The sequence below is a fragment of the Aulostomus chinensis genome, chromosome 1 (assembly GCF_037954235.1).
Source record: "Aulostomus chinensis isolate RoL2024-O1b breed Wild chromosome 1, RoL_Achi_v1.0, whole genome shotgun sequence".
In the NCBI taxonomy this organism is placed as follows: domain Eukaryota; kingdom Metazoa; phylum Chordata; class Actinopteri; order Syngnathiformes; family Aulostomidae; genus Aulostomus; species Aulostomus chinensis.
The window spans coordinates 5,347,002-5,362,662 of NC_141320.1; the positions used below are offsets into that span (position 1 = coordinate 5,347,002).

Consider the following 15,661-nt stretch of genomic DNA (forward strand, 5'->3'; position numbering starts at 1 on the left):
CTTCGGACATCACTGTCGCATTATTTTGATTTTCGTAGCAATTCTTCTGACATCACTGTCGCATTATTTTTTAGGTTCGTCGCAACTCTTACTACATGACTGTCAGCATCACTTTGAGGTTGTTCGAAACTCTTACTACATTACTGTAAGCATCACTGAGTTGATTAGCAACTATCACTACATTACTGTTAGCATCGTTTTGAGTTCAATAGCAATTCTTACGACATCGCTGTCAGCATCATTTTTTATTTCCTCGCAACACAAACCACATGACTTTCAGCATCACTTTGAGGTTACTCGAAACTTTCACTCCATTACTGTTAGCATCATTTTGAGTTCATTAGCAATTCTTACTAAATCACAGTAGCATCATTTTGAGATCATTAGCAATTCTTCCGACATCACTGTCGCAATATTTTGAGGTTCGTAGCACCTTTTACTATATTACTGTCGCATAATTTTAAGGTTCGTTGCAACACTTACTACATGACTGTCAGCATCATTTTGAGGTTGTTCGAAACTCTTACTACATTACTGTAAGCATCAATGAGTTGATTAGCAACTTTCACTACATTACTGTTAGCATCGTTTTGAGTTCAATAGCAATTCTTACGACATCGCTGTCAGCATCATTTTTTATTTCCTCGCAACACAAACCACATGACTTTCAGCATCACTTTGACGTTATTCGAAACTTTCACTCCATTACTGTTAGCACCCTTTTGAGTTCATTAGCAATTCTTACTACATCACTGTCGCATCATTTTGAGATCATTTGCAATTTTTGCGACATCACTGTCGCATTATTATGAGGTTCGTAGAAACTCTTACTACATGACTGTCAGCATCACTTTGAGGTTGTTTGAAACGTTCACTTCATTACTGTTAGCATCATTTTGAGTTTATTAGCAATTCTTACTAAATCACTGTCGCATCATTTTGAGATCTTTAGCAATTCTTCTGACATCACTGTCGCATTATTTTGAGGTTCTTAGCAACTCTTACTACATGACTGTCAGCATCACTTTGAGGTTGTTCGAAACACTTACTACATTACTGTAAGCATCACTGAGTTGATTCGCAACTATCACTACATTACATTTAGCATCATCTTGAGTTCATTAGAAATTCTTCCGACATCACTGTCGCAATATTTTGAGGTTCGTAGCAACTTTTACTACATTACTGTCGCATTATTTTGAGGTTCGTTGCAACACTTACTACATGACTGTCAGCATCACTTTGAGGTTATTCAAAACTTTCACTCCATTACTGTTAGCATTATTTTGAGTTCATTAGCAATTCTTACTACATCACTGTTGCATCATTTTGAGATCATTAGCAATTCTTCTGACTTCACTGTAACATTATTTTGAGGTTCGTAGCAACTCTTACTACATTACTGTCAGCATCACTTTGAGTTTGTTCGAAACGTTCACTCCATTACTTTTAGCATCATTTTGAGTTTAATATCAATTCTTACTAAATCACTGTCGCGTCATTTTGAGATCTTTAGCAATTCATCTGACATCACTGTCGCAATATTTTGAGGTTCGTAGCAACTTTTTCTACATTACTGTCGCATTATTTTGAGGTTCGTAGCAACTCCTACTACATGACCGTCAGCATCACTTTGAGGTTATTCGAAACTTTCACTCCATTACTGTTAGCATCATTTTGAGTTCATTAGCAACTATCACTACATTACTGTTAGCATCATCTTGAGTTCATTAGCAATTCTTACGACATCACTGTCGCATCATTTTGAGATCTTTAGCAATTCTTCCGACATCACTGTCGCAATATTTTGAGTTTCGTATTAACTCTTACTACATGACTGTCAGCATCACTTTGAGTTTATTCAAAACTTTCACTCCATTAATGTTAGCATCATTTTGTGTTTATTAGCAATTCTTACTAAATCACTGTCGCATCATTTTGAGATCTTTAGCAATTCTTCTGACATCACTGTCGCATTATTTTGAGGTTCGTAGCAACTCTTACTACATGACTGTCAGCATCACTTTAGGTTGTTCGAAACACTTAGTACATTACTGTAAGCATCACTGAGTTGATTAGCAACGATCACTACATTACTGTTAGCATCATCTTGAGTTCATTAGAAATTCTTCCGACATCACTGTCGCAATATTTTGAGGTTCGTAGCAACTTTTACTACATCACTGTCGCATTATTTTGAGGTTCTTAGCAACTCTTACTACATTACTGTCAGCATCACTTTGAGGTTATTTGAAACTTTCGCTCCATTACATTTAGCATCATTTTGAGTTCATTAGTAATTCTTACTACATCACTGTCGCATCATTTTGAGATCATTAGCAATACTTCCGACATCACTGTCGCATTATTTTGAGGTTCTTAGAAACTCTTACTACATGACTGTCAGCATCACTTTGAGGTTAATCGAAACGTTCACTCCATTACATTTAGCATCATTTTGAGTTCATTAGCAATTCTTACTAAATCACTGTCGCATCATTTTGAGATCTTTAGCAATTCATCTGACATCACTGTCGCAATATTTTGAGGTTCGTAGCAACTTTTTCTACATTACTGTCGCATTATTTTGAGGTTCTTAGCAACTTTTACTACATTACTGTCAGCATCACTTTGAGGTTGTTCGAAACTTTCACTCCATTACTGTTAGTATAATTTTGAGTTTCCTAGCAATTCTTACTAAATCACTGTCGCATCATATTGAGATCTTTAGCAATTCTTCTGACATCACTGTCGCATTATTTTGATGTTCGTAGCAACACTTACTACATTACTGTTGCATTATTTAAAGGTTCGTAGAAACTCTTTCTACATTACTGTCAGAATCACTTTGAGTTTATTAGCAACTATCACTACATGACTGTCTGCATCACTTTGAGGTTATTCGAAACTTAACTAACATAACTGTTAGCATCATTTTGAGTTCATTAGCAATTCTTACGACATCACAGTAGCATTCAATTGAGTTCATTAGCAACTCTTACTACATGACTGTCAGCATCACTTTGAGATTGTTTGAAACTCTTACAACATTACTGTAAGCATCACTGAGTTTTTAGCAACTATCCCTACATTACTGTTACCATCATCTTGAGTTCATTAGCAATTCTTACGACATCACTGTCGCATCATTTTGAGTTCATTAGAAATTCTTCCGACATCACTGTCGCAATATTTTGAGGTTCGTAGCAACTTTTACTACATTACTGTCGCATTATTTTAAGGTTCGTTGCAACACTTACTACATGACTGTCAGCATCACTTTGAGGTAATTCGAAACTTTCACTCCATTACTGTTAGCATCATTTTGAGTTCATTCGCAATTCTTACTACATCACTGTCGCATCATTTTGAGATCATAAGCAATTCTTCTGACATCACTGTTGCATTATTTCGAGGTTCGTAGAAACTCTTACTACATGACTGTCAGCATCACTTTGAGGTTATTCGAAACGTTCACTCCATTACTGTTAGCATCATTTTGAGTTCATTAGCAATTCTTACTAAATCACTGTCGCATCATTTTGAGATCTTAAGCAATTCTTTTGACATCACTGTCGCATTATTTTGAGGTTCGTAGTAACTCTTACTGCATGACCGTCAGCATCACTTTGAGGTTGTTCGAAACACTTAATACATTACTGTAAGCATCACTGAGTTGATTAGCAACTATCACTACATTACAGTTAGCATCATTTTGAGTTCATTACCAATTCTTACGACATCACTGTCAGCTTCATTTTTTATTTACTCGCAACTCAAACCACATCACTGTCGCATCATTTTGAGTTCATTTGCAATTCTTACGACATCACAGTAGCATTCAATTGAGTTCATTAGCAACTCTTACTACATGACTGTCAGCATCACTTTGAGATTGTTCGAAACACTTACTACATTACTGTAAGCATCACTGACTTGATTAGCAACTACCACTACATTACTGTTAGCATCATCTTGAGTTCATTAGCAATTCTTCCGACATCACCATCGCATTATTTTGAGGTTCGTAGCAACTCTTACTACATTACTGTAAGCATCACTGAGTTGATTCTCAACTATCACTAAATTACTTTCAGCATCTCTTTGAGGTTATTCGAAACTTTCACTCCATTAATCTTCGCATCATTTTGAGTTCATGAGAAATTCTTCTGACATCACTGTCGCAATATTTTGAGGTTCGTAGCAACTCTTACTACATGACTGTCAGCATCACTTTGAGGTTGTTTGAAACTCTTACTACATTACTGTAAGCATCACTGAGTTGATTAGCAACTATCACTACATTACTGTTGGCATCATTTTGAGTTTAATAGAAATTCTTACATCACTGTCGCATTAAATTCAGGTTAGTAGCAACTCTTACTACTTTACTACTGCATGATTTTAAGGTTTGTAGCAACTCTTACTACATGACTGTCAGCATCACTTTGAGGTTATTCGAAACTTTCACTACATTAATCTTAGCATCATTTTGAGTTCATTAGCAATTCTTCCGACATCACTTTCGCATCATTTTGAGATCATTAGCAATTCTTCTGACATCACTGTTGCATTATTTTAAGATTCGTAGGAACTCTTACTACATGACTCTCAGCATCACTTTGAGATTGTTCGAAACGTTCACTCCATTACTGTTAGCATCATTTTGAGATCATTACAAATTCTTCTGACATCACTGTCGCATTATTTTGATGTTCGTAGCAACTCTTACTACATGACTGTCAGCATCACTTTGAGGTTGTTCGAAACACTTACTACATTACTGTTAGCATCACTGACTTGATTAGCAACTATCACTACATTACTGTTAGCATCATTTTGAATTCATTAGCAATTCTTCCGACATCACTGTCGCAATATTTTGAGGTTCGTAGCAACTTTTACTACATTACTGTCACATTATTTTGAGGTTTGTAGCAACACTTACGACATTATTGTTGCATTATTTTAAGGTTCGTAGCAATTCTTACTACATTATTGTCAGCTTAACTTTGAGTTTATTAGCAACTATCACTACGTTACTGTTAGCATTATTTTGAGTTCATGAGCAATTCTCACGACATCACTGTAGCATTATTTTGAGGTTCGTCGCAATTCTTACAACATCACTGTAGCATTATTTTGAGGTTCGTAGCAACTCTTCGTACATGACTGTCAGCATCACTATGAGGTTATTCGAAACGTTCATTCCATTACTGTTCGCATCATTTTGAGTTGTTGAGCAATTCTCACGACATCACTGTAGCATTAAATTGAGTTCATGAGCAACTCTTACTAAATGACTGTCAGCATCACTTTGAGCTTGTTCGAAACTCTTACTACATTACTGTAAGCATCACTGAGTTTCTTAGCAACTATCACTACATTACTGTTAGCATCATCTTGAGTTCATTAGCGATTCTTCCGACATCACTGTCACAATATTTTTAGGTTCCTAGCAACTTTTACTACATTACTGTCGCGTTATTTTGAGGTTCGTAGCAACTCTTACTACATGACTGTCAGCATCACTTTGAGGTTATTCGAAACTTTCACTCCATTACTGTTAGCATCATTTTGAGTTCATGAGCAATTCTTCCGACATCACTGTCGCAATATTTGAGTTTCGTATTAACTCTTACTACATGACTGTCAGCATCACTTTGAGGTTATTCGAAACATTCACTCCATTACTGTTAGCATCATTTTGAGTTTATTAGCAATTCTTACTAAATCACTGTCGCATCATTTTGAGATCTTTAGCAATTCATCGGATATCACTGTCGCAATATTTTTAGGTTTCTTAGCAACTTTTTCTACATTACTGTCGCATTATTTTGAGGTTCGTAGCAACTCCTACCACATGATCGTCAGCATCACTTTGAGGTTATTCGAAACTTTCACTCCATTACTTTTAGCATCATTTTGAGTTCATTAGCAATTCTTACTACATCACTGTCGCATCATTTTGAGATCTTTAGCAATTCTTCTGACGTCACTGTCGCATTATTTTGAGGTTCATAGCAACTCTTACTGCATGACTGTCAGCATCACTTTGAGGTGTTCGAAACACTTAGTACATTACTGTAAGCATCACTGAGTTGATTAGCAACTATCACTACATTACGGTTAGCATCATCTTGAGTTCATTAGCAATTCTTCCGACATCACTGTCGCATTATTTTGAGGTTCGTAGCAACTCTTACTACATGACTGTCAGCATCACTTTGAGGTTCTTCGAAACTTTCACTCCATTACTGTTAGCATCATTTTGAGTTCATAAGCAATTCTTACTACATCACTGTCGCATCATTTTGAGATCATTCGCAATTCTTCTGACATCACTGTCGCATTATTTTGATGTTCGTAGCAATTCTTCTGACATCACTGTCGCATTATTTTTTTGGTTCGTAGCAACTCTTACAACATGACTGTCAGCATCACTTTGAGGTTGTTCGAAACTCTTACTACATTACTGTAAGCATCACTGGGTTGATTCGCAACTATCACTACATTACTGTTAGCATCGTTTTGAGTTCAATAGCAATTCTTACGACATCACTGTCAGCATCATTTTTTATTTCCTCGCAACACAAACCACATGACTTTCAGCATCACTTTGAGGTTACTCGAAACTTTCACTCCATTACTGTTAGCATCATTTTGAGTTCATTAGCATTTCTTACTAAATCACAGGAGCATCAATTTGAGATCATTAGCAATTCTTCTGACATCACTGTCGCATTTTTTTGAGGTTCGTAGCAACTTTTTCTACATTACTGTCGCATCATTTTGAGGTCCGTAGCAACTCTTACGACATGACCGTCAGCATCTCTTTGAGGTTATTCGAAACTTTCACTCCATTAATGTTAGCATCATTTTGAGTTCATTGGCAATTCTTACTAAATCACTGTCGCATCATTTTGAGATCATTAGCAATTCTTCCGACATCACTGTCGCAATATTTTGAGGTTCGTAGCACCTTTTATTATATTACTGTCGCATAATTTTAAGGTTCGTTGCAACACTTACTACATGACTGTCAGCATCACTTTGAGGTTGTTCGAAACTCTTACTACATTACTGTAAGCATCACTGAGTTGATTAGCAACTTTCACTACATTACTGTTAGCATCGTTTTGAGTTCAATAGCAATTCTTACGACATCGCTGTCAGCATCATTTTTTATTTCCTCGCAACACAAACCACATGACTTTCAGCATCACTTTGACGTTATTCGAAACTTTCACTCCATTACTGTTAGCACCCTTTTGAGTTCATTAGCAATTCTTACTACATCACTGTCGCATCATTTTGAGATCATTAGCAATTTTTCCGACATCACTGTCGCATTATTATGAGGTTCGTAGAAACTCTTACTACATGACTGTCAGCATCACTTTGAGGTTATTCGAAACTTTCACTCCATTACTGTTAGCATCATTTTGAGTTTATTAGCAATTCTTACTAAATCACTGTCGCATCATTTTGAGATCTTTAGCAATTCTTCCGACATCACTGTCGCATTATTTTGAGGTTCTTAGCAACTCTTACTACATGACTGTCAGCATCACTTTGAGATTGTTCAAAACACTTACTACATTACTGTTAGCATCATTTTGAGGTCCGTAGCAACTCTTACGACATGACCGTCAGCATCTCTTTGAGGTTATTCGAAACTTTCACTCCATTAATGTTAGCATCATTTTGAGTTCATTGGCAATTCTTACTAAATCACTGTCGCATCATTTTGAGATCATTAGCAATTCTTCCGACATCACTGTCGCAATATTTTGAGGTTCGTAGCACCTTTTATTATATTACTGTCGCATAATTTTAAGGTTCGTTGCAACACTTACTACATGACTGTCAGCATCACTTTGAGGTTGTTCGAAACTCTTACTACATTACTGTAAGCATCACTGAGTTGATTAGCAACTTTCACTACATTACTGTTAGCATCGTTTTGAGTTCAATAGCAATTCTTACGACATCGCTGTCAGCATCATTTTTTATTTCCTCGCAACACAAACCACATGACTTTCAGCATCACTTTGACGTTATTCGAAACTTTCACTCCATTACTGTTAGCACCCTTTTGAGTTCATTAGCAATTCTTACTACATCACTGTCGCATCATTTTGAGATCATTAGCAATTTTTCCAACATCACTGTCGCATTATTATGAGGTTCGTAGAAACTCTTACTACATGACTGTCAGCATCACTTTGAGGTTATTCGAAACTTTCACTCCATTACTGTTAGCATCATTTTGAGTTTATTAGCAATTCTTACTAAATCACTGTCGCATCATTTTGAGATCTTTAGCAATTCTTCTGACATCACTGTCGCATTATTTTGAGGTTCTTAGCAACTCTTACTACATGACTGTCAGCATCACTTTGAGATTGTTCAAAACACTTACTACATTACTGTAAGCATCACTGACTTGATTAGCAACTACCACTACATTACTGTTAGCATCATCTTGAGTTCATTAGCAATTCTTCAGACATCACCATCGCATTATTTTGAGGTTCGTAGCAACTCTTACTACATTACTGTAAGCATCACTGAGTTGATTAGCAACTATCACTACATTACTGTTGGCATCATTTTGAGTTTAATAGAAATTCTTACATCACTGTAGCATTAAATTCAGGTTAGTAGCAACTCTTACTACTTTACTACTGCATGATTTTAAGGTTTGTAGCAACTCTTACTACATGACTGTCAGCATCACTTTGAGGTTATTCGAAACTTTCACTCAATTAATCTTAGCATCATTTTGAGTTCATTAGCAATTCTTCCGACATCACTGTCGCATCATTTTGAGATCATTAGCAATTCTTCTGACATCACTGTTGCATTATTTTAAGATTCGTAGGAACTCTTACTACATGACTCTCAGCATCACTTTGAGATTGTTCGAAACGTTCACTCCATTACTGTTAGCATCATTTTGAGATCATAACCAATTCTTCTGACATCACTGTCGCATTATTTTGAGGTTCGTAGCAACTCTTACTACATGACTGTCAGCATCACTTTGAGGTTGTTCGAAACACTTACTACATTACTGTAAGCATCACTGACTTGATTAGCAACTATCACTACATTACTGTTAGCATCATTTTGAATTCATTAGCAATTCTTCCGACATCACTGTCGCAATATTTTGAGGTTCGTAGCAACTTTTACTACATTACTGTCGCATTATTTTGAGGTTTGTAGCAACACTTACGACATGACTGTCAGCATCACTTTGAGGTTATTCGAAAGTTTCACTTCATTACTGTTCGCATCATTTTGAGTTCATTAGCAATTCTTACTACATCACTGTCGCATCATTTTGAGATCATTTGCAATTCTTCCGACATCACTGTCTTATTATTTTGAGGTTCGTAGCAACTCTTGCTACATGACTGTCAGCATCACTTTGAGGTTATTCGAAACACTTACTACATTACTGTAAGCATCACTGACTTGATTAGCAACTATCACTACATTACTGTTAGCATAATTTTGAGTTCATTAGCAATTCTTACTTCATCACTGTCACATCATTTTGAGATCATTAGCAGTTCTTCCGACATAACTGTCGCAATATTTTGAGGTTCGTAGCAACTCTTACTACATTATTGTTGCATTATTTTAAGGTTCGTAGCAACTCTTACTACATTATTGTCAGCTTAACTTTGAGTTTATTAGCAACTATCACTACATTACTGTTAGCATCATTTTGAGTTCATGAGCAATTCTCACGACATCACTGTAGCATTATTTTGAGGTTCGTCGCAATTCTTACAACATCACTGTAGCATTATTTTGAGGTTCGTAGCAACTCTTCGTACATGACTGTCAGCATCACTATGAGGTTATTCGAAACGTTCACTCCATTACTGTTCGCATCATTTTGAGTTGTTGAGCAATTCTCACGACATCACTGTAGCATTAAATTGAGTTCATGAGCAACTCTTACTAAATGACTGTCAGCATCACTTTGAGCTTGTTCGAAACTCTTACTACATTACTGTAAGCATCACTGAGTTTCTTAGCAACTATCACTACATTACTGTTAGCATCATCTTGAGTTCATTAGCGATTCTTCCGACATCACTGTCACAATATTTTGAGGTTCGTAGCAACTTTTACTACATTACTGTCGCGTTATTTTGAGGTTCGTAGCAACACTTAGTACATGACTGTCAGCATCACTTTGAGGTTGTTTGAAACAGTTACCACATTACTGTAAGCATCACTGAATTTATTAGCAACTATCACTACGTTACTGTTAGCATCTTTTTGAGTTCATTAGCAATTCTTACGACATCACTGTCAGCATCATTTTTAGGTTACTCGCAACTGTAGCCACATGACTGTCAGCATCACTTTGAGGTTATTCGAAACTTTCACTACATTACTGTTAGCATCATTTTGAGTTCATTAGCAATTCTTACTCCATCACTGTCGCATCATTTTGAGTTTATTAGCAATTCTTACTCCATCACTGTAGCATCATTTTGAGATCATTAGCAATTCTTCCGACATCACTGTCGCATTATTTTGAGGTTCGTAGCAACTCTTACTACATTACTGTCAGCATCATTTTTAGCTTACTCACAACTCGAACCACATGACTGTCAACATCACTTTGAGGTTATTCGAAACTTTCACAACATCACTTTTTGCATCATTTTGAGTTCATGAGCAATTCTTCAGACATCACTGTCGCATTATTTTGATATTCGTAGCAACTCTTACTACATTACTGTTGCATTATTTTGAGGTTACTAGCAGCTCTTACTGCATGACTGTCAGCATCATTTTGAGGTTATTCGAAACTTTCACTCCATTACTGTTAGCATCATTTTGAGTTCATTAGCAATTCTTACTCCATCACTGTCACATCATTTTGAGTTCATGAGCAATTCTTACTCCATCACTGTAGCATCATTTTGAGATCATTACCAATTCTTACTACATCACTGTCGCATCGTTTTGAGATAATTAGCAATTCTTCGGACATCACTGTCGCATTATTTAGAGGTTTGTAGCAACTCTTACTACATTACTATTGCATTGTTTTGAGGTCAGTAGGAACTCTTACTACATGAATGTCAGCATCACTTTGAGGTTGTTCGAAACTCTTACTACATTGCTGTAAGCATCACTGAGTTTATTAGCAACTATCACTACATTACTATTAGCATCTTTTTGAGTTCATTAGCAATTCTTACTACATCACTGTCGCATCATTTTGAGATCATTAGCAATTCTTCCGACATCACTGTCGCATTATTTTGAGGTTGGTAGCAACTCTTACTACATTACTGTTGCATTATTTTAAGGTTCGTAACAACTCTTACTACATTACTGTCAGCATCACTTTGAGTTTGTTCGAAACACTTACTAGATTACTGTCATCATCACTTTAAGTTTATTAGCAACTATCACTACATTACTGTTAGCATCATTTTGAGTTCATTCGCAATTCTTCTGACATCACTGTCATTTTATTTTTAGGTTCGTAGCAGCTCTTACTACATTACTGTAAGCATCACTTTGAGGTTATTCGAAACTTTCACTACATTACAGTTCGCATCATTTTGAGTCCATTTCAATTATTACTACGTCACTGTCGCATCATTTTGAGATCATTAGCAATTCTTCCGACATCACTGTTGCATTATTTGGAGGTTCGTAGCAACTCTTACTACATTACTATTGCATAATTTGGAGGTAAGTATCAACTCTTACTACATTACTGTCAGCATCACTCTGAGTTTATAGCAACTATCATGACATTACTGTTAGCATCATTTTGAGTTTATTAGCAATTCTTCTGACATCACTGTCGCATTATTTTTATATTCGTAGCAACTCTTACTACATTACTGTTGCCTTATTTTAAGGTTCGGAGCAACTCTTAATACATGACTGTCAGCATCACTTTGAGGTTGTTCGAAACACTTACTACATTACTGTAAGGTTACTCGCAACTCTAACCACATGACTGTCAGCATCTTTTTGAGATTAGTATCAACTCTCACTACATCACTGTCGCATCATTTTGAGATTTTAAGAAACTCTCACCACATCACTGGAGCATCATTTTGAGGTTCGTAGCAACTCTTACTACATCACTGTAGCATCAATTTGAGATTTTTAGTAACTCTTACTACAGTACTGTAGCATAATTTTGAGGTTCGTAGCAACTCTCACTACATTACTGACAGCATCATTTTCAGGTTAGTAGCAACTCTTACTACATCACTGTAGCATCATTTTGAGATTTTTTGCAACTCTTACTACATCACTGTAGCATCATTCTGAGGATAGTAGCAACTCTCACTACATGACTGTCAGCATTATTTTTTAGCATAGTAGCAACTCTCATTACATCACTGTAGCATCATTTCTTAGGTTAGTAGCAACTCTCATTACATCACTTTAGCATCATTTTGAGGTTAGTAGCAACTCTCACTACATCACAGTCAGCATCATTTTGAGCATAGAAGCAACTCTCACTTCATCACTGTAGCATCATTTCTTAGCTTCGTAGCAACTCTCATTACATCACTTTAGCATCATTTTCAGGTTAGCAGCAACTCTCACTACATCACTGTAGCATCATTTCTTAGGTTAGTAGCAACTCTCACTACATCACTGTCGTATCATTTTTGATTTCATAGCAACTGTCACAACAAAAATGTAAGCATCATTTTGAGGTTTTTAGCAACTCACTACATGACTGTAAAACTGACCGTTACCATAGAGATGGGAACAGAAAACTCAAATGGAAGCTCAAAAGGGGACTTAGCTCCAATGGTAGAGTGCTAGCTTAGCATGTGAGAGGTAGAGGGATCGATGCCCTCCTTCTCAGAATACTTCAGCTTGTTCTGTTGATCAGAGGAGCTGTTGGGTGATGAATGCTGATGTTTGTCCACTGCTGTGATAAAGTGTCCCCTGTTACTGAGATGTGGATGAACACCTGCTCAGGTCAAAGCTGCAATGAAGTCAAGTCATCACCCTGTAAAGCACCAAATAACAACAAAAGTTACACTTTACAAGAAGAACAGGTCCAGTTCAACACTCCCTAAATGAATTTACACCCAACAATTCCCACGGACGCTTATTAAGTTCTATCTTTGATCAAACATAAGAAATGTAAAATAATTCAACATTGATTGCATTTCCCTCCTTTCTTTGGTGCCCTCAGACTTTCTGAGAACTGTAGGAAGAACTGCTCTCTTTTCTGTGTTTGTTCTTCTCAATGGAGGAAGGAACGGAGCTCTAAGTTTTCCAGTTCCTACATCAGTGAATGGACTTTCTGTGCTGCAAGGAGCCAAAGCTACTAAGGAGGATTACAGAGTTTGTCCTTGCAGGAGTCAGTGACTTAATAGAGTCTAACTAAGGGTTGAACCTGAATGAGACAGTCACCCTTCAACATGGGGCCATGGCAGAGTGAACCAAGAACACTACAATGGGGGTGAGAGTGGAGCCATGATGGATTCACAGTTCATCACCTCCACCATCATGTGGACCACCTGATCACCTCTCCCTCAACCTCTAAATAACTCATTCCCTGACCGGGAATCGAACCCAGGCCGCGGCGGTGAGAGCGCCCAAACCCATCCTTGACCCACTCAGACACAGTCACCCATTCAAGCTGGGCCTGGTACCACACTGCTGTACAGACAGAGAGAAAGAAGACACACGGGATCCTTTGAAGAAAATGCATTAAAGACAGGAAGCCCCATCACATTGTCAGTGTTTCAGTGACTGGCATTGTGAAGAGACTGAGACAAAGTCAGTTATGAATGGAGGGCTGAGTTGGAGCAGAGGGGGGCAGGATCCTGGGGGTGCACTGGTTTTAGGAGGCTGAGGTGTCTGGTGGTCTTGGTGGACCCTCTGCATCTCAAGCTGAGACCACAGAGTCCTGTGTTCTTGAGTCATTGTCTTTAGTATAGACAATGACTCAAGAACACATTGTCTATAGTATAGACAATGTGTTCTTGAGTCATTGTCTTTAGTATAGACAATGACTCAAGAACACATTGTCTATAGTATAGACAATGTGTTCTTGAGTCATTGTCTATAGTATAGACACTGAAGTCACTAGTCACTGAAACACTGACAATGTGATGGGGCTTCCTGTCTTTATTACATTTTCTTCAAAGGATCCCGTGTGTCTTCTTTCTCTCTGTCTGTACTGGAGTGTGGTACCAGGCCCAGCTTGAACGGGTGACTGTGTCTGAGTGGGTCGAGGCTGGGCTGCAGGTATTGGGAGGTTAGAACCCATCTGTGAGGCTCCAGGTGGAGCGATCACCTGTGAGGGTCCAGGGACAGCAGGAAGCTGCACAGATGGTAAAGACATGGAGGGGAGACAGGTGGTGCTGGAGCAGTGACAGGAAGTGTCTGGCATTTTGGTTCATCCTGTGAGCTGACGTGAGGTTGTGGTTTTGCCTCCAGCCTCACCTCCTCATCAGTGTTCAAAAGGTTCAAAGGTGAAAAAATGGGATTCAACCAAACAGCTGGAATGAAGAGTTGGTAACACTTGCAGAGCTGCAGGGAGTTGGACAGGTCTCACCGTGGGGGGATTTGTCCCACAGATCCTGCTGAAGTGGCTCCTCCTCCTGAGACCTGCAATGCTGTCTGGACATTTGGAAAAAGAACACAACAAATCTTCATAAACATTTACTTCAGCAGGAACACACAAGAAGGTGGGACTGGTTCCTTTTTCATGTTCACTATTTTGTCGTCTTGGTTCATGTTTTGGTTGTCAAAGTTAATTCTGAATATTTGTGGAAAGTTCGCCTGCCTTTACTTGTACCAATACTTCCTTTTGTAACAAATTAAAAAGCTCAAGCTAAACTTCAGTTGGGTCAGTTTAGAGCTGTCAATCAATGTTAATAATTGATCTTAGCATCTGGAGATTATTTTAGGAACACAAATACTTTACTTCATTCTGAGGATGAGCAGACGTTCAATATAATTCTCATTTCCTGGTCAAAGACTCCTGCTAGTCAGAGAGGATCTGGGCTGGATTGGAAAGCTTCTGAGAGGGAAACCTTCACTCTGGACTGGACTGAGAACGGAGCAGCCTCAGCTTCCTGGAGCCTGACTTGCCTCTGTGGTCTAAGGTTGTGTGGGCTGACATCACAGTGAAACTACTGAGATCACAGAGCCTTTGAGATCACAGGCTGACTTCCTTTTTATCCCTAAAATTAAGAATAATAATTAAAAAATGTTGTTTCTACATTTGTGTTGGTGCATCAGTTAAACAGTGTCTCTACCAGAGGGGATGTAGCTCAGTGGTAGAGTGCATGCTTCGCATGTATGAGGCCCCGGGTTCAATCCCCGGCATCTCCAGCTGGTCCTTTGGAGCCTTCATCTTATCAGCTCAAGTGATCCATAAATGTGACAAAAGTTGATAACAAACTACCAGAAGAGAAACCAGTCTGTTGCATATCAAAGTATTTGGAGCAGGGTCAGTGTGACTGTGAGCCTTCATAGCCAGCATGAAGGAGCTGGTTTTATCTTTGGAGGGGAAATCCCACACACAGCTGCTCTCAGTTCCACATGTGTGTGTCCTCACTCCTCCGTCCTCCTGCTGCCCTCAGAATACAGACACAATTCAACCTGTCAAGTTTGGAGC

The 15,661-nt window shown here is 37.9% G+C and overlaps 1 non-coding gene across 1 annotated transcript; it reads left to right on the forward strand.

The window, feature by feature from the left end:
- The first annotated feature begins 15,303 nt into the window (after nucleotides 1-15,303).
- On the forward strand, nucleotides 15,304-15,375 carry trnaa-cgc (transfer RNA alanine (anticodon CGC)). Its single transcript has one exon. It is a non-coding gene; the product is annotated as a tRNA-Ala (tRNA).
- The last annotated feature ends 286 nt before the right edge of the window (nucleotides 15,376-15,661 follow it).